The sequence below is a fragment of the Staurois parvus genome, unplaced genomic scaffold (genome assembly GCF_062004578.1).
Source record: "Staurois parvus isolate SC_StPar_1 unplaced genomic scaffold, SC_StPar_1.0 ptg000205l, whole genome shotgun sequence".
NCBI lineage: Eukaryota > Metazoa > Chordata > Amphibia > Anura > Ranidae > Staurois > Staurois parvus.
This window is the reverse complement of record NW_028318001.1, coordinates 5,094,472-5,121,937: the sequence shown is the minus strand read 5'-3', so window position 1 is coordinate 5,121,937 and position 27,466 is coordinate 5,094,472. Positions and strand designations below refer to the sequence as shown.

The window sequence follows — 27,466 nt, the reverse complement described above, 5'->3', positions numbered from 1 at the left end:
CCACATTGGACAGTCACCTTCTCCATTACACTTTATCAGCTGACCACCCAGTGATGAAAGTGTTCTGAAGATCACTGCAATAAAGTCATATTAAACCTTCAGTTTTTTTCAAAGCTCAGTTACAAAAATGGCCATTTTTTTGTACACTGACATTGGTTCAGCTTGGACCAATCAGAGAATGTTTTGCATTCATTGAGAAAATGCAAAGAGTGTTCTCTGAATGGCACCTTTGATGAGCAAGCGACCCCCTGCTGTTACTGTGCAGCAGGGCATGGAAGACAGGATCATTGTTGCAGCAGTAGCGGCTACAGAGATTCTCCGCGTTCCAGGGATCTGCCAGGCATGGCATTTTTTTTTAATTTATTACAAGTACTTATATAATGCTGTCCATGTACGCATTACTTTACATATACAGGGGTTGAACAAAAATATGGAAATATTACATGATTTGCAGGTGTGAAAGCAATGACATGTTTTGCGTTGATGGCGGAAGTAATGTAAAATTTTTTTGCTTCCGCTGTGTGATGAGACAACTAGCTAATAGGTGGGAAGCCTCACTTTTGTCATTCACTGCAGGCGCTGCTAGTAATATGGAGTCATGTCAGAGCTTACTGAGCTTCAAGGAGGGCAAATTGCTGGTGCTTCTGTGATTGAAGTTGCAAATTTATTTGCTGTGTCGCGAGGTACAGTATCAAACGATATGACGGCATATACAGTTTCCAGGAAAACATCCTCTGATAAGCATAGGCGCGGTCAACTGACTGAAAGAGACAAAAGGACATTGCGCAGGTTTGTGATCCGGAATAAGGCTTGGTTCACATGTGTATGGGTGGTGCCACTATGGGACCTACAGAAATACCTGCAGCCGCACCACCCACACAGAGGAATGCGGGACCCGTGGATGGGTGCCATTAATTCTAGTGACACACCGCCAGCACTGGAAATCACAACTGTACTGGGAACCTCGGTTCCTGTGCAGGCTGCGATTTCTGAAGAAGTGCAGGGACTTCTTCCCTGCGTGTTTCGAGGCACGGGAGTCCATTCAAATGACTGGGCTCTCGTTCCCATGCAAATCGCAGACCGCACTACAGCACATATGTGAACCTGGCCTAAGAAAACAACTGCAAACGTGACTGCAGAGCTCAGTCTCAGTCTTCCAAAGCTCGTGTCCACAAAAACTGTGTGGATGGAACTCCATAAGCAAAACATTCATGGGTAAGCTGCAATTTCCAAACTACTAGTTACCGATATTACTGCTCAGAAGAGGAGAGAGTTGTACAACACCCACAAATTGGAATGGAAGAGTGTAATATGGCCCAAAGAATCGAGCTTCACATTGTTCCCAACCACTGGACCTGTTTATGTGTGGCAAACACCTTCCAGAGATTATGACCAGGACTGTCTTGTGCCAATGGTAAAGCATGGTGGCGGCACAATCATGGTTTGGGCAACCATATCTTGGTATTCTGCAGGCCCATCATCACCTTTGAGTCACTTCCAGCGACTATGTACAAATTTTGGCCGACTACATGCACCCCATGGTTTAGACACTGTTTCTCGAAGAGAGCGCCATTTGCCAAAACGATAATGCACCGATTCACACAGCTGGTGTTGTCAAATTCGGTTTGAAAAGCATGCAGATGAAGTCTTGCACCTTCCCTGGATGCCACAGTCACCAGACCTCAATATCATAGAGCCACTATGGTCAATTTTGGAGAACAAGGCTCGTTTTACACCTCCGGCATCTCTGTGAGAACTGGAACAATATTTGCATGTGTGGTATCAGATTCCATTATCTACCATCCAAGACTTAAATGTATGGATTCCAAGTCGAATTGGGTCTTATAGTGTCTAGAATGACCATGGAATCTGCTTTGAAAAATTGTGAAGTATCCACACTCAGGACTCCAGATCAGTGTTTTTTAAATATTGTCCTGGGGAGCAAATGCCCTTGGACATATATAAGCCTGCTAATCTTCTGGTGTGTTTATTGTAATGGTTAGCAGGGTTTGGAAACAGAACACTCAAAAGAAATTGGTTACCATAAAATATGGCTGTGTAAAACTTTTTACAACATCTGATGTCCCACAGTACTATGGGTAACACAGCAATTAGTAAAGTATTGGAATATACAAGGGCCATATGCAAAATGTAATTACTCATAAAAATATTTTTGACCGTGTTGCATACTAGACAAAATCAAGCTTAATGCACCCTGCAGATGAAGAATACTCACTGACTTGTTGAATCTTTTCTGTCTTGCAGAGCTCCAAGAGCACTGCTATTGGAATCTAACAAGGGTTACACTCCCTCCCCACTATATCCAAAACTAAAAACATAAAATGACTTACTTAAAGTGTTAATAAACCAAGGACCCTGCATTCACTCTATCTGGTCTACCACAGTACACAGAACATGCAAATGCAATTATTTTACTAACTATAAACTGCTAAATACCTTTTCTCATCAGCAGTTAGAGCAGTCTTGTGACTTCAATCAGTGTCCAGCAGAACACTGGTTAAAGCTTGTAGGAGGAGTTTTCATTCTGCTCTCATTGTCCTATGAGGCTGAACCCTGACCCTCTGTCCAGATGGTCCTGATTGGCCCTAGGCTGATCACATGCACTCTCCAAGAAAAAAAAAATCTCTAGCAATATACACTAAACTGAGCATGTGCACAGTGATTCCTAGAGCTCTGTTCTATCAGTACATGGATTAGGGACAGTAGAAGAGGAGGATCAGAGAAGACAGGATCAAACAGCCTTTTTACACATTGTGGAGGATTAACCCCTTAGGTTCCACAGTGAGTATATCAAGCATGCTTTGCTGCATATACAGGCTGATTTTACAGTTGTGGGTTTAGTATTGGCAATTTGCCTTTCCCGATGCATATGCATGGAAACATATTAATAGGCTAATTCAGGCCATACATGGTTCGAATACCGAACGATTTTTCATCCGAAAATCGAAAACGTTTGCTCAGTAATCCAATGGTGCCATCAATGATTTTGAAAATCGGCCAACCAAGTCATAAAGTTCACCCCATATACTGTAACATTCTAAATTTCTGTTCCTTTAAGGTCACGGCTCATGCGCATATTCTTTTTGGAAAAATGATCGTACGATTTGACCATCATTGAGTCGAAAATCGGTCGTTTTTCACAAATTTTCCAACATGTCCGATCATCAAAAAGGGGAGGAACCACGAAAAAAAACACAGGCAGTCATCCTAGTTTTCCTCGTTAGCAGCATGGCCCTGAAGGCTTTCATCTCTTGCCACGTGCCCTTAGTACTTTTACTGTGGCCAGGCCGCACAGCTAGACTCAACAATGTAAAAATTTGTTGCCTGGTACACGTCTACCGGCCCTCCGTTCCTGCAACCTCTGTGTCCACGTACAGCTGGGGGATCATGTGATCGCATAGATCACTATATCAAGAAAGCTGTTATGAATGAATTTCATTTATAACAGCTATGCTTTCTATAGTGATGTGATTGGCCCACAGCTATCCCATAGTACCTGGGCCAAACGTAGCATGCAGTACCATGTGATTGGCTGTAGCCAATCACAGCATGTCAACAATAAGCACAGCTATTATGAATGGAGTACATTTATGACAGTTCAATGATAATCACTGTAACAGCAATCACAGTAAAAAAAAAAAAATCCTGATCACCAACCCAGAGTAGCACAGTATCACTATGGATGAAAATGAATACAGGACCTGTATTCATGTTGTGGTGTTTTGTGTGCCCTATGGATCAATAAATACACACTATATTCATCTATCCTCTGGTGTGCGGCTGATCCTTCTTCCTATTACATTTTGTGTGTTGTGGATTGATCTGGATTGTTTGTCTGAGCGATATGCCTTTGTTCTTTGGATCACTATGGATGACCCTGAACTACTCTGATGGAAGTATGTAAAAACAATAGTAAAAAAAAGAAAAAAAAGTTTTGAAAAAATGTTTCAAAAATTGATTTTTTTTTTTTACATATTGCCACCAGTCAGTATTTCTGATCACCCCCACATGACGCTGTACTGCACTGGTGACCGTATGTACACAAAAATATTTGTGGAAAAAAGATTATTTAATTTTCAAAAAAATTGTGACAAAAAATTACAGCTTCAGAACAACTTGGCATGCCTCTTACTAAATACCCTGGACTGTCTACTTTCCAAAAAGGGGTCATTTGGGGGTATTTGTACTCTCCTGGTATTTTAGAGCCTCAGAAAATGCGAAAGACTGTCAGTACATCAGGTTTGATCAATTTTCAAATACATATCCCATAGTTTGTGGAATCTATACCTTTCACACAGACCAATAGTAATGATTTGGGTTATTTTTTTTTTTTTTTACCAAAGAAGTGTATCAGAATACATTTTGGCAAAAATATATGAAGAAAGATTATTTGCAAAATAACAATTTTTTTCTAACTTTTCAGTATTTTTAATTTATATAGCAACAAATACAAAAACCCAGTGGAGATTAAATACTTCCAAAACCTCTATTTATGTGAAAAAAATGAAATAAATTTAATTTGGGTGCAGTGTTGCATGACTGCACAACTGCCAGTTAAAGAAGTGCAGTGGTGAATAGCAAAAAAAGGTCCTGTTCATGAAGGGGGTAAATCTTTTGGAGCTCAGTTGGTTGCTAGCATGTGGAATTCTTTCTTTTAACAGACGGACATACTTTAACAACTATACAAGATGAGAGGAATCGGAGGGACTCCTAAGCTGCCATGTATATGTACCAGGAAGGGAAATGCCTGCTGGATTCACTTTATTTGCAGTACATGAAAGTAGGGTTGGGTATCAGGAGAGCCGTGTAAGTCCCAGTTTGTTAGAACTGAAACTGAAAGCCTCGGTGTAAACATATCGTTTTTATTACAGAGCAGAGCAGTCACTGAGCTCCTTCTACACAGACAGCACCCTGACAGGAAGGAGCGCCGAGCAGGCACGTCCAAAGGGATCCGGGGAGGTCTCCTCTCACATCACACCGGAAACAGGCAGCCTGAGCGATGCTGAGTCGTCAGCAACAACAACAATAACATTTGGAACCTTCCTAACTGGAGGCCGGACCCTGCCCGGGTATGAGGGGTCAGTGCTGGGCTCGTGGGATAGATAAGTGATAGAAGATGGGGCAGCTCTTTGAGGTGGTGTGTGGAGGGAGCAGAGCTGCCAGCTGACTACTCCTCCCCCGGCCTGGACACTCAGGCCCCTGGCAGATGTGGATGGATCCAGCATCCTGGCCATTCCTGTGTGACCCCAGTGTTGGGGACACATGGGGGGCTGTGCCCAGACACACACAGGAGCTCAGCCTCTCCCTGTCAGTACGTTGTACTCCTGTGTTCACACTATGACACCTTGTCACTACTGGAGCTCAGTACAATGCTGGCCTGGGATGGGATGTCATAGAAGACAGTGTTTCTCGACCTGGTTTCAGTCACGGCACCCTTTAAAAGTATGACAGATCTTGGGGCGCTCCAGTCTGAAATGGAAATGTTACTCATCAGTGGGGGACCTGAGTCCGGGACAATGCACACTACTGCCTTGATGAACTTCACATCAAAGTCCTTCCTTCATGTCACAGCAACCCCCCGCCTTCATATCAGAGGTCCCCCATCACATCACAGCCCCCCTTCATATCAGAGGTCCCCCATCACATCACAGCCCCCCCTTCATATCAGAGGTCCCCCATCACAGCCCCCCCTTCATATCAGAGGCCCCCCATCACATTCCCCCCTCATATCAGATGCCCCCCATCACAGCCCCCCCTTCATATCAGAGGCCCCCTTCACATCACAGCCCCCTCTTCAGATCAGAGCCACACATCACAGCCCCCTTCAAATCAGAGGCTTCCCATCACAGCCCCCCTTTTATATTTGAGGCCCCCCATCACATTCCCCCTTTCATATCTAAAAGCCCCCCATCACAGCCCCTCTTCATATCAGAGGCCTCCCATCACAACCCCCCCTTCATATCAGAGGCCCCCATCACATCATATCCCCCCATCATATCAGAGGCCCTCCCCCATCAAATCACAGCCTCCCCTTTATATCAGATGCCCACTATCACATCAGCCCCCTTTCATATCAGAGATCTATCACAACAGACCCCCCCCTTCATATCAGAGTTTCCCCCATTACATCTCAACCTCCCCTTCACATCAGAGATCCCCCCATCACATCACAGCCACCCGTTCATACCTGAGGTCCCCCATCACATTCCCCCTTCACATCAGAGGTCCCTCCAGCATGTCACTCCCCCCCTTCATATCTGAGGTCCCCACATCGCATCACAGCTCTCCTTCACATCAAAGGTCCCCCCCATCATGTCACAGCCCCCCCCCCTTCATATCAGAGGTCCCCCTGTGACATCACATCCCTTCATATCAGAGTTCCCCCCATTACATCACAGCCCCCCTTCATATAAAAGGTCCCCCTGTCACATCACATCCCTTCATATCAGAGGTTCCCCCCCATTTCATCACAGCCCTCCTTCACATCCGAGGTCCCCCATCATATCACAGCCCTCCTTCATAACAGAGGTCCCCAATGTCATATGACAACCCCCCTTCAGATCAGAGGAGGGAAGAGTGTCTCTTACTTTGGTGGTCAGAGAAACATTATCCCTTACATTCATGGTCAGGGGGAAGAATGTCCTTTATATTGGTGGTCAGGGGGAAGAATGTCCCTTATTTTGATGGTCAAAGGGAAGAATGTCCATTACATTGGTGTCAGTGGGAAGAATGTCCCTTATATTGGTGGTCAGGGGGAAGAATGTCTCTTATATTTTTGGTCAAAGGGAAGAATGTCTCTTATCTTGGTAATATGTTAGCAAAGACCCCGCCGAGATAGGTGGATATTTTTCAATCTTGGTTTATGCCTTTTCTGCGTTGCTGGGAAGATGGCAGGCCAGTGAAAAATCTGAGAGTCCGACATGGCAAACTCCCATGTTATGTTGCCCCGTATGTGAAAATATGTTGGCAGTGGCAGGTGACAGTGTAGGATATCAGGTCCCTTCCCAGGAAGCTTCTGGGGGAGAGGATTTTGGCTTCTATTTTCAGTGTGTCACTGGCCTTAAAGGATTCTCATGATCTGTAGTGAGGGAGGGTTGTGTTTAATTAATTTGGAGAGAATCCCTTTGAAGTTTAGGGATCAAGCCTGGCTCGCTTTTCATGGAAAGCTCTATGTGAAAGGGAACCTGAAGCACCGCCCTGTGGATGATCGTGATTATCCTAGAGCAGAGTGTGTTGGTAAAGTGGAGTCTATGGACCACTTTCTGCTCCAGTGTTCCTTTTAATATAAAGGTGTATAAAACGGTGGGGAGGGTTCTGGGCATCCCCTTTCTCTATCTCATTAGTTATGTAGAGAGGGTGTATGGGGCATTCCCAGCTCGTTGGGACTTTGATTTGGATACACTTTTTTTTAGTACAGTTTTTCTTTACTTCACGTGGAATGCACAGTGTCAGATTACCCTGCGGAAGCAAGTCCTCCCTGTTGAGGTGGTGGTGCTTGATATTCTGAGTGGTCTTGAGAAGGGCAGGGAGTCTTGGGCCGTCTGGATAAGGGCATGGAGGAATATCAGACCTGCCTTTAGTGAACTGTCCATCTCTGGGTGAGGGGCTCTTTTCTTATGGTGTTCTTTTCACTCCCTTAGTTTTTATTGGTTAAGATCTTCTTTTTGAAGAAGGGCTGCATGCATAATGGTGGGAGGGATTGTTTCTTGACCTCTCAGGTTTGATGTCTGGTGTAGTGATGTGAGTCTTAGTAAGATTTATTTCCCCCAGTAATGACCATTTCATTTCTGAGAGATTTGCTTTTGTCTGACAGCAGATTTTGCTATATTTATTGTAGTTTTTGTGTAAATATGTATATATTTATTTTTGTATGTTCTGTATATGATTTTATGTTTACTGATTGCAAGACTTTTAATAAAGGAAAATTGGGAATAATTACCCTTACATTGGTGGTCAGAGGGAAGAATGCCTCTTATATTGATGGTCAGAGGGAAGAATGCCTCTTATATTGATGGTCAGAGGGAAGAATGCCTCCTATATTGATGGTCAGAGGGAAGAATGCCTCTTATATTGATGGTCAGAGGGAAGAATGCCACTTATTTTGATGGTCAGAGGAAAGAATGTCCCTTATATTGGTGGTCAGGTAAAAATGTCCCTTATATTGGTGGTCGGGGAAAAATGTCCCTTATATTGGTGGTCAGAGGGAAGAATTTGCCTTACATTGTTGGTCAGTGGAAAGAATGTCCCTTATATTGGTTGTCAGGGGGAAGAATGTCTCTTAGTCTCTTATATTGGTGGTCACGGGGAAGAATGTCTCTTATATTGGTGGTCAGGGGGAAGAATGTCTCTTATATTGGTGGTCAGGGGGAAGAATGTCTCTTATATTGGTGGTCAGGGGGAAGAATGTCTCTTATATTGATGGCCAGGGGGAAGAATGTCTCATATTGATGGTCAGCGGGAAGAATGTCTCTTATATTGGTGGCCAGCGGGAAGAATGTCTCTTATATTGGTGGTCAGCGGGAAGAATGTCTCTTATATTGGTGGCCAGCGGGAAGAATGTCTCTTATATTGGTGGCCAGCGGGAAGAATGTCTCTTATATTGGTGGCCAGCGGGAAGAATGTCTCTTATATTGGTGGCCAGCGGGAAGAATGTCTCTTATATTGGTGGCCAGCGGGAAGAATGTCTCTTATATTGGTGGCCAGCGGGAAGAATGTCTCTTATATTGGTGGCCAGGGAGAAGAATGTCTCTTATATTGATGGCCAGGGGGAAGAATGTCTCTTATATTGATGGTCAGGGGGAAGAATGTCTCTTATATTGGTGGTCAGGGGGAAGAATGTCTCTTATATTGATGGTCAGGGGGAAGAATGTCTCTTATATTGGTGGTCAGGGGGAAGAATGTCTCTTATATTGATGGTCAGGGGGAAGAATGTCCCTTATATTGATGGCCAGGGGGAAGAATGTCTCTTATATTGGTGGCCAGGGGGAAGAATGTCTCTTCATATTGGTGGCCAGGGGGAACTATGTCTCTTATATTGGTGGTCAGGGGGAAGAATGTCTCTTATATTGATGGTCAGGGGGAAGAATGTCCCTTATATTGGTGGTCAGTGGGAGAAGGAGGACACATCCCCCTGATGACAACGGGCCTAGTGAGGAGAAGGTGGAGGGACCTGACTGTGGGTCCAGGCCCTGGTGAGGATGTGGATGTCTTCAGACAGAAGACTATCAATTGATTATTGGCTATTGGAAGAGCTGAGGAACAACTTTAAAGTTTTGAAGGTTGATCATACATCCTTCAGAGCCAAATACTGCCAGGCCTGGAGTAAGAACAGATTGGCCATGAAGCTGGAATTACAGCAGATGGAGGAGAAGGTAAAGAAACAATCTTTATTACTGGAACAGCTGAAAGCAAGCAGTGGAGCATTTAAAGAGAAGTTTGACAATTAGAGGATATTTGCCAGCCAAACATTAGCGAGTTCTGGGGATCAGCAGCCTCAGGTAACGGATGACCAGGATCCATCTACCTATGCGTCTCTCCCCTCATGTCAGGCTGTAGAATTGTCAGTGGCAACCAGCTAGGGGGTTGGAGTAAACATGGCACCCTGACCTTCATCCAGCAAATGGGAGTCACCCCTGATGGCAGACAGGATTGCCTTTTCTGATGACCCTTCAGAAGTCCCTGAGGATGGACAGAGGAGATACAGACCGGCAAAGCCAGTACTGTTGAAGGAATCCCAGTACGCCAAGATGGCTGCCTCCAACATGTCTGCCCCACTGGCTGTGGTGAGTACTGCTGATGAGAAGGAGCTCTGCAAACAGCTGTTGTGGAAATTTATGCTGTGGAGGAATCCTCAGCCAACTTGGATGGAAAATCCCTGGCAGAGAAGCCTCCAAACCATCTGAGGAATGTGGATGGACATGCACCAAGCACCCCAGAGATGGATATTACTGCTTCTGTTCCTGCTGAGATTAGTAGTCCCTCTACAGGCAAGATGGCTGCCACCTGCAAAGAGTCTGCTTCACCTGACCTTCCCTGTGTTCCAGAGCTGACTGATGCTGGTGGGGGAGGAGAGCAGCACACTGCACCATGTGGACAGCAAACATGGATGTCTCTTGTGTCAGTGATGTTTCACTTGTTGGTATGTCTGAACATACCACATGTTCCCTGGGCTGAAAGCCCTTTCCTGGAGGAGGAGATGACAGCTGGAGCTGAAATTTCTATCACTGCAGCAGTGAGTATGGACATTACGGTGAAGATTATGAATGTGTCAGCAAATAATATGACTGGTGACACTGGTAAAGTAATGGATGTGTTGGTCATGGGTGGTGGTGAAGGGGTTAATGTTGCTGGCAAGAGTAAAATGAAATTTTTCCTCCTGCTCAGCAGAGAGAGGATTTACCATCCAATCTCATATCTGTACAATCGGTATCTGCTAGAGTTCCACTGGCTGCTCCCATGCACAGAAATGTTTCTGTTGCTGGGAGGAATGTGGGGAGCTATGCCTCTGTTTTGGGGAGTCACACCAAGGGGATGGAGGGAATGTTGGAAATCCTAATGGTCACAATTTTGGGAGGTTTAGTGGTGGGATGGTTGGTGGGTTCAGGAGGAGGAATGTTGTGCAGTTGAAGTGGGAGGAGGAGGGAATCCCACCAGAAAGGGGAAGGGTTGCTGAGTTGATTTTGGAGATGGGGTTTAAAGCCTCTGATGTTATTGGTTTGATCTGCTCAGTTGGCAGTTATGAATATGATTTGTCATTTGTGAAACCTGAAAGTCTGGATTATTATTATACAGTATTTATATAGCGCCAAAATGTTTGCTCAGCGCTGTACAATATAGTGGGGGACAGTACATGAGACAATACAGTAACAAGACAATATACGAGAGGTTTGAGGGCCCTGCTCTTTCAAGCTTACAATCTAGGAGGGAGAGAATAGTGGTACAGGAGGAAGTGGCTGTGGGGGATGGAGTGGTGGGAGGAGTGGATGAGATCGGCTGTTAGGTGAAGGTGGGGTAGGCTTCCCTGTAGAGATGGGTTTTCAGGGTGCGCTTAAAGGTGAGGAAGGTAGGTGACAGGCTGATGGATCAGGGTAGTGAGTTCCTGGAGAAGCCCTGCAGTCGGGCGTGGGAAGAGGAGGAGACCAGGGAGCTAGAAAGTAGGAGGTCTTGTGAGGAGCAAAGAGTACGGGTTGGGTGGTATTTGGGTATCAGGTCGGTAAGGTAGTTTAGGGCAATGTTATGAATGGCTTTGAATGTAAATGTTAGTAGTTTGAATTTAATGCGTTGGGCAATCGGAAGCCAATAGAGGGGGTGGCAGATACGGAGCGGTTGGTAAGGTGGATGAGTCTGGCCGCTGAGTTCAGGATAGACTGGAGCGGGGATAGTCTGTGATGAGGTAGGCTGGTGAGGAGGGAGTTGCAGTAGTCGAGTCGTGAGATAATAAGGGAGTGAATGAGTTGTTTAGTAGTGTCTGGTGTTAGGAACATACATATTTTGGAGATGTTGCGGAGATGGAGCCTGCATGAGTTTTTGCCAGTGATTGGACATGGGGTTGGAAGGACAGATTTGAGTCTATTGATTGAGTAGGAGGATTGAGTAGTGGCCATTAGCTTTGGCGGTTAGCAGGTCATTAGTGATTTTGAGTAGGGCGGTTTCGGTGGAGTGTAGGGGACGGAAGCCAGACTGTAATGGATCGAGGAGGTTGTTGTCAATGAGGTGGGAGCTTAGGCGATTGTAGACTAAGCGCTCGAGGAATTTGGATGAAAATGGCAGCAGGGAGATGGGTCTAAGGTTGCTCAGGTCGGTGGGGTCCAGGGAGGGTTTTTTGAGTATGGGAGTGATGTGCGTGTGCTTTAGGGGGGAGGGGAATGCGCCAGTAGAGAGGGAGAGATTGAAGATGTGGGTGAGGGAGCGTAGGATGGAGGAGGAAGGAGACCGGAGGAGTTGTGTGGGGACAGGGTCAAGGGGGCAAGTGGTGAGGCGGGCTTCTGAGAAGGTCTTAGTGACCTCTTCAATGGTAGCAAGGCTGAAGGAGTGGAGTGTCGGGGAGGTTATAGTGTGCGGGATGTTAGGTGTGGTGGGGGTCAAGGCGGTTGCGAGGTCAGAGGAGGGGAGGGTCGAGGGGTTATCGTGGGAGGGAGGCTAGGTCGGAAGGTAGTTTGAGCATTGGTGATGTCTTTATGGATTGCGTCGATCTTGTTTTGGAAGTGGTTGGCAATCTCGTGGGCAGTGAGTGAGGTACTGGGTGGAGGTGGGGGGGGAGAGAGTAGGGAGTTGAAAGTGGAGAAGAGCCGGCGAGGACAGGCGGAGAGGGTATTGATGAGGGTTACGAAGTAGGCTTGTTTGGCGGTGTGGAGGGAGGAGGTGTAGGTGAGGAAGGCGGATTTGTAAAGGGTGAGCGCTTGAGGGGATCAGGTTTTGCGCCATAATCGCTCCAGCGCGCAACTGCGTCATTTAAGATTTTTGGTGTGGTCGTTCTGCCAGGGTTGAAGTGGTCGGGGTCTAATGCTGCGTGTGGTTAGGGGTGCTAAGGAGTCTAAGGCAGCTGACAGCGAGTTGTTATACGCAGTAGTGGCCAGGTCAGGGCCGGACAGTGGAAGGATACTGTTGTAAAGATAGTCAACTGCAGAGTGGAGAGGGGCCGGGTTCAGGTTGCGGAGGTTACAGCCGGGTGATGGTTTGACGTTTGGCGGGGGGAGGTGTTTGAGGACGGGGAGACGGAGAACGTAATGAGGTTGTGGTCAGAGAGAGGGAAAGGGGTGTTTGTGAGGTTGTGGGGGGTGCAGAGATGATAGAAAACGAGGTCCAGGGTGTTCCCGTCTGTGTGGGTGGAGGACTGTGTGCAGTGTGTGAGTGCAAAAGAAGAGGTTAAGTGGAGGAATTGGGATATAGCCAGGTTGTTGACATTGATAGGGATAGTGCAGTCGCCAAGGATGATGGTGGGTAGCTCAGAGGAGAGGAAGAAGGGTAGCCAGGCGGTGGATTCAGCGGGGAGCGCCGGAGCTGCCGATCATGCGGCCGCTCCGGTCGCCATCTTGGACACTTATAATGTTGGATCATTTTTGGGAGAGATATAGGAACTGCAGAGGCCTTCAGCAGTGGAGAGGTTTGGTGCCAAATGTGGTTTCAAGGCAGACTTTGATAAAATCGGTGACGATCCTGGTCCGTAACGAATCAATACCAGGCTGATTTGGCAGTGTGGTTACGCTTATATGGTGAGGTACTCGCCCCTCTGCGAAAGGTCCTGGATGAGCATGGGATACGGATAGGGGCCTGAACAGTGTTCCTGCAATTGAGGGTGCTGGGCAATGTGGTTCAGCACCTGGGCTGCTCAGTTTTTCTGGGAAGGGATAGGTTGATCATTTTCTATCAGGGTCAGCCTAAGGCTTGTAATGTGGAAAGAAAGGCTACTTTGCATCGTCCTGTACCATCAAGAAGTGCTCACTGTGCTAGGATTTAGGCCATTTGGTCAAAGAATGCACCCAAATTCGGTGTAATTTGTGCCAGCAGCTGGGTCATCTGTATAGTCAGTGCCCAGAGGCACTACACAACCTGCCAGGATTGGAGCCTGAGCTGCAGAGGCTGGATAAAGAAGATGAGGCAGCTGATGCTAGGGAGGAAACTGTTGTTATCCCCTTTGTCTGTTCCGTCTGCTGTGTCGGATTCTGTTTCACCTAGTAATGTCATCCCTGAATCTGTCCCTCCTGTTCCTAATCCTATTATACGTAGATCCTCCAGACTAGCAAAAGCTGCTGGGGGGAGGGGGGGTGGAGGGTTTAGCAGATCTTCCCTCTCGGCCTACTCCACCTCCGGTACCTGTCCCATGGGGCTCCGGTCTCACACCCTGCTGAAGTGGATTCAGCTGATGAGGGGTGGGAGAGGGTCAAGAGGAAGAAAAAGAAAAGAATGAGAAGAGCTGTCCTTTCTTCCTCAGAATCAGACCCAGGAGGGGTCCCTCTTGGCAACACCTATTCAGTTTTGTCAAGTGATGAGATGTAGTCTGATTTATCAATTTCTCTATCATCTATGGTTGAGGGGGAGTGACATAGCCTGAAGAGAACTGTTTTGGGTGATGAGAGTGTGGTAGAGGTTAAGAAACGACTACCTCTATCATCCTGATGGCAGTTCCCAGTTAAAGGTGGCAACCATTAATGTCATCAGCATTAAATCTGCAAAAGCTTGTGATATGGCTTTGTTTTTGCTCAGTGAGTTTATTGTTGAGAATTTATTTTTGCAAGAGACCTGGCTCAATACATTGGCCGATGTCTATCTAGCAAAAAGGGAGTGGAGATGTGGTCTCTCCTTTTTGTCTCTAGCGGCTGAACTCCAGCAGAGTTGCGGTGCTCTTTAAAACCGATGTGGTAACGTGCCGGCGGGTAATTGAAGTAAAAATGGGGAGATGCATGGTCTTAGATGTCTCTGTTAGGGGGCAGGACCTGCGCCTGATCAATATCTATGGTCCTCAGTCAAAATGGGACAGGAAATACCTCCTCACAAAGATCAAGCCCTTCCTTTTTATGTCCCAACAGGTTATCTTTGGAGGTGCCTTTAACACCATAATTAGGCCTGAAGACAGGAGAGGCTCAAAAAAAAGGCTGAATTATGATAGCGGTTTTCTTAGAGATATGGTTAGACAGGCAGACCTGGTAGACGTGCACAATAAGCAATGCCCTGGCAGCACAGGCTTCACATTTCAGAGAGTGAATACTCAGAGCAGGATAGACAGGTTTTTTTTAAAGGAGAACTCTGCTTTCTCAGCTCCTGAGTTGAGGGCGGTGGAGTTCTCTAAACACTGTATGCTGTCTGTGGCTCTGAATGTCTCGGACACTCCACCCAGGGGAAGGGGTGTCTGTAAACTGAATTCGGCTCTCCTGGATGATGTAGAGGTAAGACAATCCTTTTGAAGATTTTTTTCAGGCATAGGTTTCTATTTTGGACTTTTGCAGCAGTAAGTCAGAATGGTGGGAGCTTGTAAAACAAAGGGCGATTGGACTTTTTAAGGCCATAAATAAGAAGAAGCAGCTTTGTTTGTACTGTATATTGCCTACCAGCATTTGCAGAGGAAGCTTGATCGTCTTGTCTCATATGGAGAAGATCCAGGGGAGATCTCTGAAGTGAAGCTTCTTCTTAGGAAATGTTAATATGACCAGCATGCCTCTTTGGTTCTGGAAAGGGATTATGGGAAATATCACTCGCCTGATCCTTACCAGAACTGTAAGCAAGGCATAGCAGTTAAGACAGTCATTTTTCTGAAAGACGGTACAGGTACCCTGATGAAGTCCAGATCAGGGATCTTGGAGATCTTTGGATCATATTATGCAGACCTCCTGGGAAGAAAGGACCTTAGCCGGGACAAGATGGAAAGCTTTCTGGATTCTACTCCAGGATTGGGAAATGGTATTACTTTTGATGAATTTGACAGAACCAATTTCAGCCGATGAGGTAGTTCATGCTATAGACATGCTGGCTACTAAAAAATTGCCTGGGCCAGATGGATTGACAGCTGAATTTTACAAGTGCTTTAAGTCCATTCTGGCTCCCTTTTTAGCGGAGGTTTTTAACAGCTGTCTAAATGATGGTTTGCTCTCTCCCTCCATGAGGCAATCTGCTGTGATTCTTCTGTCAAAAGGTAAAGACCCTCAATGATTGAGAACTGGCGCCCCATCAGTCTTCTCAATGTTGATAGAAAGATCTTGGCAAAGATTCTTTTTTGGTGCTTGTCGTCAGTAGCAGGCGATTTGTTGTCCAGCCATCAGCACTGTTCGGTCCAAGGTAGAAGCACCTTTTCAGCAGTTTTGGCTGTCTGGGAGGCTTTGGAACGATGCTGGATGGAGAAAGTACTTGCTGGCATTGGATCAAGCAAAAGCTTTTGATCGAGTGAATCATGGATATCTGTGGTTGCTACTTGCAAGATACGGCCTGCAGGGGAGGTTTATAGATTGGCTGAAGATATTGTATATAGGGGCTGAGAGTTTTTTTGTTTTTTTTTCTTCACTATTTTAAGAGTGGTTTTGTGTTTTTGCACAGAGTGAAGTGCATATATTTAAAAAAGATAATACACTATGGATTTTTCCTTTTCTTTTTATTTTTGAGGTTTTCATGGAATATTTAGGATCAAGTTCCTTCTAACTGGATCAAAGCGAAAATTTGGGACTTGGATATTGGACACATTTGGATTTTTGTTTTATTTTATTTTATATTATTTTATGTGAGTTTGGGACACAATTGGGAGTGAATTTAAATTGGACACAAATTTTAAGTTTAACTGTATTTACTTTGATTATATAAATTAATTATATTTGTAGAATTTTAGTTTTGGGTTTTATGTGGGATTTATATGGTTTATCACAAAAAGGATATGTTAGAGGTTTATAGATTGGCTGAAGATATTGTATATAGGGGCTGAGAGCTTCCTGCTTGTTAATGGTTGGGTTGGACGGCTTTTTGAGGTTGGCTCTGGTGTGATCCAGGGATGTCCTTTGAGCCCCCTGCTATATTCTTTCACAATCGAGAAGGCTAGAGGATGCATTATTGTACAGGGTGCCTCTGGGCATTGCTGGTGCGCCAATGCCAAAGTAGCGAGCTTGAAGAGATGGAGGCTGTCTTTGAGGGAGAGGGTTGACTTGATTAAAACATACCTGATCCCGATCTTTTTATATGTCAGCTTCGTCTGGATCTTGCTGGTATCTCTCTATGCAAAGGTCTAAAGCTGCTTTTTCCAACTGTTATGGGGAAGTAGGCTGAACCTGATCAAACGCAGTGTAACTTATCTATCCAGGCGGGAGGATGGCCTAGGAATGGTCAACCTGATAATTTTCTTTTCTTTGCTTTGCTCTTTTTAAAGTACAATCTTGGTAATATGTTAGCAAAGACCCCGCCGAGATGGGTGGATATTTTTCAATCTTGGTTTATGCCTTTTCTGCGTTGCTGGGAAGATGGCAGGCCAGTAAAAAATCTGAGAGTCCGACATGGCAAACTCCCATCTTATGTTGCCCCGTATGTGAAAATATGTTGGCAGTGACAGGTGACAGTGTAGGATATCAGGTCCCTTCCCAGGAAGCTTCTGGGGGAGAGGATTTTGGCTTCTGTTTTCAGTGTGTCACTGGCCTTAAAGGATTCTCATGATCCGTAGTGAGGGAGGGTTGTGTTTAATTAATTTGGAGAGAATCCCTTTGAAGTTTAGGGATCAAGCCTGGCTCGCTTTTCATTCAGAATGCCTCTTATATTGATGGTCAGAGGGAAGAATGCCTCTTATATTGATGGTCAGAGGGAAGAATGCCTCTTATATTGATGGTCAGAGGGAAGAATGCCTCTTATATTGATGGTCAGAGGGAAGAATGCCTCTTATATTGATGGTCAGAGGGAAGAATGTCCCTTATATTGATGGTCAGAGGGAAAAATGTCCCTTATATTGGTGGTTGGGGAAAAATGTCCCTTATATTGGTGGTCAGAGGGAAGAATTTGCCTAACATTGTTGGTCATTGGTAAGAATTCACCTAACATTATTGGTTTAGTGGGAAGAATTTGCCTTACATTGTTGGTCAGTAAAAAGAATGTTCCTTATATTGGTGGTCAGGGGGAAGAATGTCTCTTATATTGGTGGCCAAGGGGAAGAATGTCTCTTATGTTGGTGGTCAGGGGGAAGAATGTTTCTTATGTTGGTGGTCAGGGGGAAGACTGTCTCTTATGTTGGTGGTCAGGGGTAAGAATGTCTCTTATATTGGTGGTCAGGGGGAAGAATGTCACTTATATTCGTGGTCAGGGGGAAGAATGTCTCTTATATTGGTGGTCAGGGGGAAAAATGTCCCTTATATTCGTGGTCAGGGGGAAGAATGTCACTTATATTGGTGGCCAGGGGGAAGAATGTCTCTTATGTTGGTGGTCAGGGGAAGAATGCCTCTTATGTTGGTGGTCAGGGGGAAGACTGTCTCTTATGTTGGTGGTCAGGGGTAAGAATGTCTCTTATATTGGTGGTCAGGGGGAAGAATGTCCCTTATATTCGTGGTCAGGGGGAAGAATGTCACTTATATTGGTGGTCAGGGGGAAGAATGTACCTTTTACATTGGTGGTCAGTGGGAAGAATGTACCTTACATTGGTGGTCAGTGGGAAGAATTCCCCTTACATTGGTGGTCAGAGAGAAGAATGGCCCTTACTTTGGTGGTCAGAGGGAACAATGTTCCTTATGTTGGTGGTCAATAGTTATAATGCACTTTATCTTGGTGACCAGTGGGAAGAATGTTCCTTACTTTGGTGATAAGAATATCTCCCTTACAGACAACTAAAAACATCAATGGTGTAATGTTACTAGTTCTGCTAAGGGGTGTTGGACCCAGAATTAGGCAGGCACTAACAGGCGAGGCTAGCCAGCCATGACTCAAGGAAACCCTGGCAACTTCTTTGCCATCTGTGTCCCATTGGGGAAATATGCCTTCATTTCCTGTCCCATAGCCAAAATATGAAGTGACGGGAAATCCCTCCAAAATGAGGAAATATCTTTTTGTCACCAGAAGTGGTGTCCCTTTTGGAAGACTGCTCCCCTATTCCTGTGCTCGGGACAACCCAAACTTGGGATTTTCTTTCACTCTTGGTAATCATAATTAATAAGACAAATAAGACAAATAGAGAAGGTCACTTTCCCAATGGAGGGCACAGACAGTAATAAAAACTGAAAGTCTTTCTAATCCCTCTCATCTCCAAAACGTAAGAAAAAGTTTTGCCTTAAAATCCTGTGCAGCTTATTTACACATAGGTGTATTCAGCAGGAAATGTCATAGACACCTTTGTGTCAGAAAATGACAGGCAGTGAAAGGACAGCTATATGTGAGGACAGTGGTCAGTTTGCTGCAGAAATGTACAGGCTGTAAACCATCTGTCAAAGTGGTTGAAATGCCTAATGCTTGAGGTACTGGTTCAAACACTGTATGCCATCCAGTCTCCTTTGTGGATATCACCTAAGCTTTCTAGTCTACCTTGTTTAAAATACCCACCGATCAGTTATAACTTTATGACCACTGACAGGTAAAGTGAATAACATTGATAATCTCAGTACAATGGTATCTGAAAGTGAGTGGGATAAATTAGGCAGTAAGGGAGCATGTCCTTAAAGTTATTGTGTTGAAAGCAGAAAAATTGGCATCACAGTTTGAATTGTATGCGGTTGCATAGCCGCAGGCTAGTCAGGGTGCCCATGTTGACTCATGTCCACAGTGAAAAGCACCTACAATGAGCATGTGAGCATCAGAACAGGACCAAAGAGCAATGGAAGAGGGTGGCTTGTTGTGATGAAGCACATTTTATTCTACATCATGTGGACGGCAGGGTGTATGTGCATTTCTTACCTGGACAAGAGATGGCACAGGATTCAGTATATGAAGAAGTCAAGCTGGCGTAGGCCATGTAATGCAATGTTCTGCTGGGAAACCTTGGCCCTGCCATCCATGTGGATGTTACTTTGATACGTATCACCTACCTATGCATTGTTGTTGACTGAGTACATCTTTTCAAGGAAACGGTATTCCTTGATGGCAGTGGCCTCATACAGCAGAATAATGCGTCTAGCCACACTGCAAAAATGGTTTAAGAATTGTTTGAGGTACACAACAGCAAGTTCAAGGTGCTGACTTGGCCTCAATTCTCCAGATCTCAATCCAGTTGAGCATCTGTGGGATGTGCTTTAAAAAAGTATGATCCATGGGGGCCTCACCTCTGAATTTACAGGTCTTAGAGCAGAACTTCAGTTAAAATCAAATTTTGTGCTGTTCCTACTCTTCCCTCTGGCAATAATAAAAACATTTTTTAAGGGGGAGTGGGTACCTAGTTTTGACAGGTAGCAGGTATTGCCAAGGAGACCCCAGCGGAAGTTTGCCTCCCCTCTCACCACCTGCCAAATATTAATTCACAGGGAGTCACAGTTGGTCTCCCAACAGTCAGTATGGCAGCACTGGGGCCCCGAAGACCAGTGAACAACAGTCCTCTAGACCTCTGGACTGATAAGTGTCCTTTTATTAAAGGTCAGCAGCTGCTGACTTTTAATTTTTTTTCTTTAAATTACTAAAGATCCTCTTTGGAGGATCTGCTACTGACAGCTTGGTGCCAGATATCACACCATACCTTCAGAGGCCTAGTGTCATTCATGCCTTTGAAAGGTCAGGACTGTTTTGGCAGGGGGACCTATTCAGTATTAGGTGGGTGGTCATAAGGCAATGACTGTTTGGTGTATATTCTATAGAAGTTCAGATCAAAAGATTTAAAACCGTATGTTAGTGCAGATGTTTATTTGTGATGACATTGAGGCTCTAACCTGTCCCCTCTCTGTCCAAAGTCAAGTAAAAAGTTTTGTCTGGAGTCAGGCTTTAACCAAATTAATATTGATAAACGGCAGCAGTTGGTAGTGTTGGAATGAGTGGCATTTAAAATAATAAATTCCAATTCTGGGATAACCCTAATGAATTGTAAAAATACTCCCTCTCCCTTCTTAACACCTATACTTACTGACGTGCGTAAAAAATGTGTATACATGCCTATATTCATGCTGCTCTGGTCACATGATCCAGCTCTTCTGCGTCAGCCAGATGTGTGATGTCACTGCTCAGGCATTACCAGCCATTGTCAAGCATTCTCTACTCCCTCCTGTAGTGAGCCACTGGCTGACGCAGAGCAGATCATGTTAATAGACTGGAATGGCATAAACATAGGTAAGTATATGCATCTTTCTTGCACAGGTTAGCAAGCATAGATGTTAGGAGAGGGGAGGGAGTATTTTTTAAAATTAGGGTTACTGGAAATTCTCCTTTCATTTATTGTTTAAGGTTAGGTTCACATATATGCAGAATGCGCTTGATACATGTTTCGGGTGCATTTTTTTCACACCCGTCTGTGTTGCCTTTCTTTTTAAATTTTGTACACACTTTGCGTTTTGTGGTTTGTGTGACTTTAGCTGGTTGTCAAGGAGCGAGAGGCTGTCATGTCCTTAACATCCGATGAGTCATCTGCTGTCAGCCAGAAATTTAAAAAATCAGGAAAAAAAACAGCGTGTCTCTCAATCCCTACCAGGTCCCTTCGGGTCTGGTATGAATTTTAACAGGAACCCCACTGCAAAATTAAAAGCAAAAAAAAAAACGGCAAGGGGTCCCTCAAAATCCATACCATACCCTTATACGAGCATGGAGTGCAGCAGGTCAGGAAAGGGGGGGACGAGTGAGAGCCCCCCTACTGAACCATACCAGGCCACATGCCCTCAACATGGGGGGTGTGCTTTAAGGCCCCCCTCCTACTCGTTAACCAAAAAAGTGAATAAAAACTCAACAACAGTTTTTGACAAGTCTTTTATTAAAAAACTAAAAATACAAAACAATCGTCCCCTGAAGTAGATCCAACGTCAGTCCGGATGAACGCTGCCGCCGCCCCACAAGAATAGAAAGCTATGCTCCCAACAAAGGCTTCCCCTGTCACAACTTCATTGACCCAGCATGCCCTGGTTGATGATGGCACAAGGGGGCGGGGTCATCTGGCACCTCCTTCATGTTGAGGGCATGTGGCCTGGTTTGGTTCAGAAGCTCTCTCTTCCCCCTGCCCCCCTTTCCTGACTTGGCAGGCTGCATGCTCTGATAAGGGTCTGGTATGTATTTTGATGGGGACCCCATGTTTGTTTTTTTTATTTTGGTGTGGGGCTCCCCCTAAAATCTATAGCTTGAGAGGGGGACCCAACGCTGTTTTCTTTCCCAATTTATAAATGTTTTTTAATTGCCGGCAATAGGTTTGTTTGTATTCAGCTGTCAGTGGGGAACCCAGCTCACAGCTGATGACTCCTCGGTTGTTAAGGACGCGGTGGCCACCTGCTCATGAACAACCATGTTGTTTACTGGTTGTTAAGGGTGTCTGCTCCTACTGGTTGTTAAGGGTGTCTGCTCCTTAACAACCAGTTTAAAGTCACACAAAATGCAATACGCAAAATGCATAACAAACTCATCAAAAACGCAATAGTTGCGTTTTTGGTGTGGTTCCATTGAAGTCTGTTACATGCAAAATGCAATCTGCTTTGGGAAAAAAAGTCCCTGACCCTTTCAAAAATCTGCAGTGGCTCAAAATGCACAGGTGGCACTAGATCCATAGGAATTAATGTTAAATGAACTATAGTGCATTTCTGCAAACTGGAAAACACACTGAAATCTGCATACGTGTGAACCTAGGGTAAGTAGTAAATGTAATAGATAAAAGAGAGAAGAACGTCAGTCTAATGAGGTGCATTGCACTTTAGGGATCACTGTCCTTTCTTTAACCTCCCTGGCAGTATTCCCGAGTGTAGCTCGGGGTAAAGTTTCAGTACCACAAGTGGTAACCCCGAGCTACACTCGGGAATACCTTGCAGCACTGCTCCGGGATCCCTTCTGCACTTACCTTGTCCTTCACTCCCGCGATGTCCCCGGCAATGTCTTCTGGCCGATGCCGTCATCTATCTTCCGGGTTCCGTTTCCTGCAATGTCAGGACATACTGGGACAGAACTGGTGGGAAATTTAAAAATGTCAAAAAGTGACATTCACTACATACACTAAAATCACATAGTAAGACATTACTGTATCAAACCATTTCACATACATTTTGTCCCTAGTGCTTTGTCCTGTGCCCTGCCTGCATTTTTACTGTTCTTTCTGCCTGGAAACCGAGAAATGTCCATGGCGTCCAAAAAGCGTCCCTTTAGGTCAAAAGCGGTTTTAGACCAGCTAGAGAACAGCGATAGTAAATTAGAACCACCCACAGAATTGAGTGATAATGATTTGTGGGGAAATTCGTCATCAGACATTGAAAACGATTTTCCGACTAAGCTCAGCGATGTGCGAACTTGGCGCTATATTTCAAATTTCAGTGTTTTTGGTTTGATTATATTATTGAATTAAATGTATTATTATTATATTATTATTTTTTATGATTATTTATTAAATTATAATTTATGATTTTGTGTTTCAAATTTTAACATATCCGGGATGTTTACTAGACTCTTGTTCGGACAGATTTCAGTGAGTTATTCCTAAAAAATACAGCCTACAATAAAAAAACTACATATTTCCATGCAAAAAAATGTACCGCTTTGAGCACAGAAATATGGACATAATCAGACTGCTAGGGAGGTTAATATTTACACTTTCATTGAGGCCAGACAGTACCAATATAGCTGTACTTCTGGCATCACAGCTATCAGAGCTGCGGCTTTCATGTGCTCATTGTCCTTTGCCCAGCCCCTCTCTCCCTTTGCCCATTCACTGAAAGCTATTCTGTGCACCTTTGACAGAATAACCAGCATGTTGTAAATGGTCAAAGGAGGGGATGGGTGGACAAACAACATTGTGGCTTTCGTGTATGAGAGCTGCAGCTCTCGCAGTCACAGTGCTAGAATTAGAGTGAGAGCAGAACTATCTGGCCTCACTGAAAGTGTAAATAAATGACAGTGATACTTAAAGTGCCATAACCTTATTACATTTTTTTTACACTGTGAATTAAAAAAAAATGCCTGGAGTTCTTCTTTAATATTGGTCACTTATGACTGCAGAGGGTGTGAATCATGGCAGGGTTAACTGTGAGGTGATTGCGGAGATCTAGGGTGAGAACAGATGGAAGCTTTCAGCTTATTACATGTTCCATGTGACAGAACTGAGGAAACTCCCATTTGTTAAAACAGCAGGGACCTTTCTGCACAAGCTGACCCCAATGTATTTTATGAAGACATTTTCAATGGCTAGAGGAATAAAAGGAATTGGCGACGATATATCCCAAAGTGACCCAAAGTGGAGAAATGCTTTTCCATCTTGGCAGAGAAAAACAAACCCATTCATTTCTTAAAGTGGCATGCAGTGTACTACAATACACGTGATAGTGTGCTACTATGTGTTGTGGTGCTGCAATGCACATCCTATGGCAAGGTGTGTTGGGGTGCCGTTCAGAATAAATGACACTGTACTGCGTGTAATATACATATTGTGGCAGTGCAATGGTTTAAACAGACCTACAATTCCCTTTTTTGTAGAGATTTCCTCTTACTTTGATTTTTGTTTATGAAAAAGGAAAAGAGGGCAGGGGTTTTACCCCATCTCTACTCTACCCAAATTAAAAAAAAAAATTGTACTGTAGTATCCAGGCAAAACCTTTTTGTGTATTTTGGAAAGAATTATAATCTCAGAGATTTGGAAACTTCTCTAGCAGAACCACTTACAGTAGCAGATTGGGGTAAGGGTTTAGTGCAGGGGTGTCAAACTGACTGCCCTGCAGCTGTTGCGAAACTACAAGTCCCATCATGCCTCTGCCTATGGGAGTCAAGCTTGTAACTGTCAGTCTTGCAATGCCTCATGGGACTTGTAGTTTGGCAACAGCTGGAGAGCCACCAGTTTGACACCTGTAGTTTAGTGCTCGGTTCACATCTAGCCATTTCCTGCATGTCACATTTATGCAGTCACATCAGCCTATTCATTTGAATGGGCTGCTGTACCTACAGGTTACAGGTCCCTGCAGTGGTTTATTTAGGTTTTGTGCTGCCCTAGGCAACACAAAAATTGGACGCCCCCCACCTCCCCGGCGGAGAGAGCCTGACACTGACCAACACCAGACCCTCCCCATGGAGAGAGCCGGACAATGACCAACAACACCCCTGTCCCATCCCCACCTGAGAGATCCTTCCACTAATACCCACCCCCTGCCGTTGACAGAGAGAAAGTCACTCACCTTCACAGCTTTGGATATCCCGGGGATGACAGTCGGGTTCTGCATCAACCATCAAGCAGCCTACAGCCTCTCTCGGATCCCGCCTGGTCCCCATGCCACATATGTCCCTTCTGGGGGGCAGAAGAGTTGCAATTGCTGCCCCCCTAAAAAGTGTTGCCCTAGGCAAATGCCTTGTTAACCTTGTGGTAAATACACCCCTGGGTCCCTGTACCTTTTCAAAACTGCAGCCGCACTGAAACCACATGGTGTTTTTACACCATGTGGTTTTATGCACCTGAAAATATACTGGGGGGAATTCATTAAAGCTGCTGCACCATTTTTCTGGTGTTAATCTCTCTTGTTATTGTATTGCCATATTCATGAAGCAATTGCAACTCTTTTGGTTCTGACAGTGACTTGTGCACCAAGTTCAGGTAGTTCTCAAATGTGCCACTTTCACATTGTGTCGCATTGAATGCACCACTTAAATTGTGGTGTATTGAATGCGCCAAATGTAAAAGTGGAGCTAATTAAGACACTCTTTGGGCGTATAGAGCGAAAAGCTGGCTCAGAAAGAATTTGCGAAAGTGTCTTGAGTGCATTCTAAAAGTGTCGCCGCATGAGCCAAAGCAGAACGTGCAGGACAGTCACAGCTACAGACAGCAATGAAAACCATTTGAGTTCTAACCCAAACCTTGCTGACTGGAATTTGACTTTAAGGCAACAACATACATGTATGAATAGGTAACACACTAAAACACTGTTAACACACATTCCACAATGCATGGCGCCGCACCTGTTCTATGTGCAGTGTCATTCATTGTGAATGGCACTCCAACGCACTGTATGGTAGAGTGCAACAAATGATGCACAGCAGCGCACAACTCACATGCCATGCATTGAGTTTTGAAAAAGGGGTCATTTACTTTTTTTTTTTTTGTCCATTGTGGTGCATTGGCAGCCTGTTCACAATGAATGGGCTGCCTTAAAGCGGAGTTCCACTCACTCTGTAAAAAAAATAAAAGTCAGCAGCTACAAAAACTGTAGCTGCTGACTTTTAAAAAACAGCCACTCACCAGCTGTCCTGTATTCCAGGCGCCGGCATCTTCAGTGTGGGCACATGGCTGTGACAGCTTGCGGCTTCACATCCGGGTGCCCACTGTACATGTGCAAGTAGCGCTGCACTTCCTAAATGGCCCTGTCGTCTTATGGGACCTGTCACGTGTCCCACAAGACTACGGGGAGGGAGGGTAGGAGGACAACTTCTGCTTCCAATCGCCTAGGCGATTGCAGCGGAAGTGGGAGCGGGTACCTGTCAATTTCGGGTACCCGCTCCCCAAAGGTGCCAATCCTTAATGGGTAGCGGGGGACCAATCTTTAAACTGGAACTACCCCTTTTGGGTGGAACTCCAATTTAACATAATGCATATTAAAGTATATGTGAATCATCAATTTGTAAAACAACTTATTTAGTTTAAAATAGAAATGGAAGGCAAGACACTTGTGTATGTAGCGGCATAAGGGGCTTAGAGCGCTAGGGGTGGAGAAACAGCAGGGTGGATAAAAATCAATGATTTTTTCCTAAAAATCAAAAAAATCAGATTTTTTTTATTTAAATCAGATTTTTTTAATTTAAATCTGATTTTTTTTATATAAATCGGATTTTTTAAATAAAATGCTTTTTGAGGAAAATATATTACCATCCAAAGGTTATTCCATCATGAAATAAAGATTTGTTTTTTAATTATGTAGAATAAGGCTGTATATGTTTAATTTTTTTGGTAAATAAATTCCATGAATCCATTCACAATGTCATGCTCTTCCAGAGGTTTTTGTAAGATTATTGGGCAGTTTCTCTGCCTACGAGATATTATCACAGATGCTTGGTTTATTTTGCAGTTCTCAAAACTGAATTTGACTCAGCGGAGATCACATGCCTCTTCTTCACAGCAAAAATGTTATAACATGAACAGAGTGAAGAAAAAGACCTTCATCCTAACTTCTACAAACCTATGAATACAGAATCAACCCCTTCAGTGCTAAGTTTCAAGAAGTTCAGTGAATAGAATAGAAACAATATTTTTCTGATTGTTTGGAGTGGAATAGATCTGCACAAGAAGAAAGTGAAACTAAGTGTGAGGGGGAAGGGGCTGACAGTCTAAGTTTCTTAAAATATATGTATTCTGTTTAGCCAAATTAGTTAACAAACATGGATGTTTGTTTAAGCAAATAACATATGCTGGAATGTTATTGTTTCAGTTGAATAAATCTATTTAAATTGTTATTATTAAGGTAATGATTATTTTTCTCCTTCCTAAGTACAACAGAAAAGTTGTCCAAATATGAATGATTAACCTATTAAACTGGGGATAAAAAAACTAATATGAAAACTTGTTAATCTAAAGATCTTCATCTACTTGCATATTAAAATTATACCAGCAAGAATTAGTCTTTATGTAGAAAACTAGGATTTAAATCAAGCCTTACTGACTAGTGATTTAAATCAGTTTGATTTAAATCAAATCCACCCTGAGAAACAGCAATACAATGATCTTCCCAGTGATTGGCTGTACAGGGCAGTGGTTCAGTACATGTCTTTACCACTGGAGAACAGGCAGGCTGTTTTCCCAGCACAGCCAGAAAAATGACCATGCTGAGATGGATGCACTTCCATGACAGTTCTTTTTAATAAGAAAGGAGAGGAGCTGGCAGGTATGTCGCACACAGTAAGCAATACAAAGAGATTAGGATACCTTGTC

At 44.4% G+C, this 27,466-nt stretch overlaps 1 protein-coding gene across 3 annotated transcripts in view; it reads left to right on the top strand.

Moving 5' to 3' along the window:
* Nucleotides 1-4,937: 4,937 nt before the first annotated feature.
* RB1CC1 (RB1 inducible coiled-coil 1) overlaps nucleotides 4,938-27,466 on the top strand; it is a 215,843-nt gene continuing 193,314 nt past the window's right edge. For 2 of the 3 annotated variants that reach the window (XM_089678426.1, XM_089678422.1), the window contains exon 1: nucleotides 4,938-5,090. The gene's annotated coding sequence lies outside the window, so the exon portion shown is untranslated. Of the gene's footprint in view, nucleotides 5,100-27,466 lie in introns of all 3 variants that reach the window. The other variant, XM_089678425.1, reaches the window with a different exon arrangement.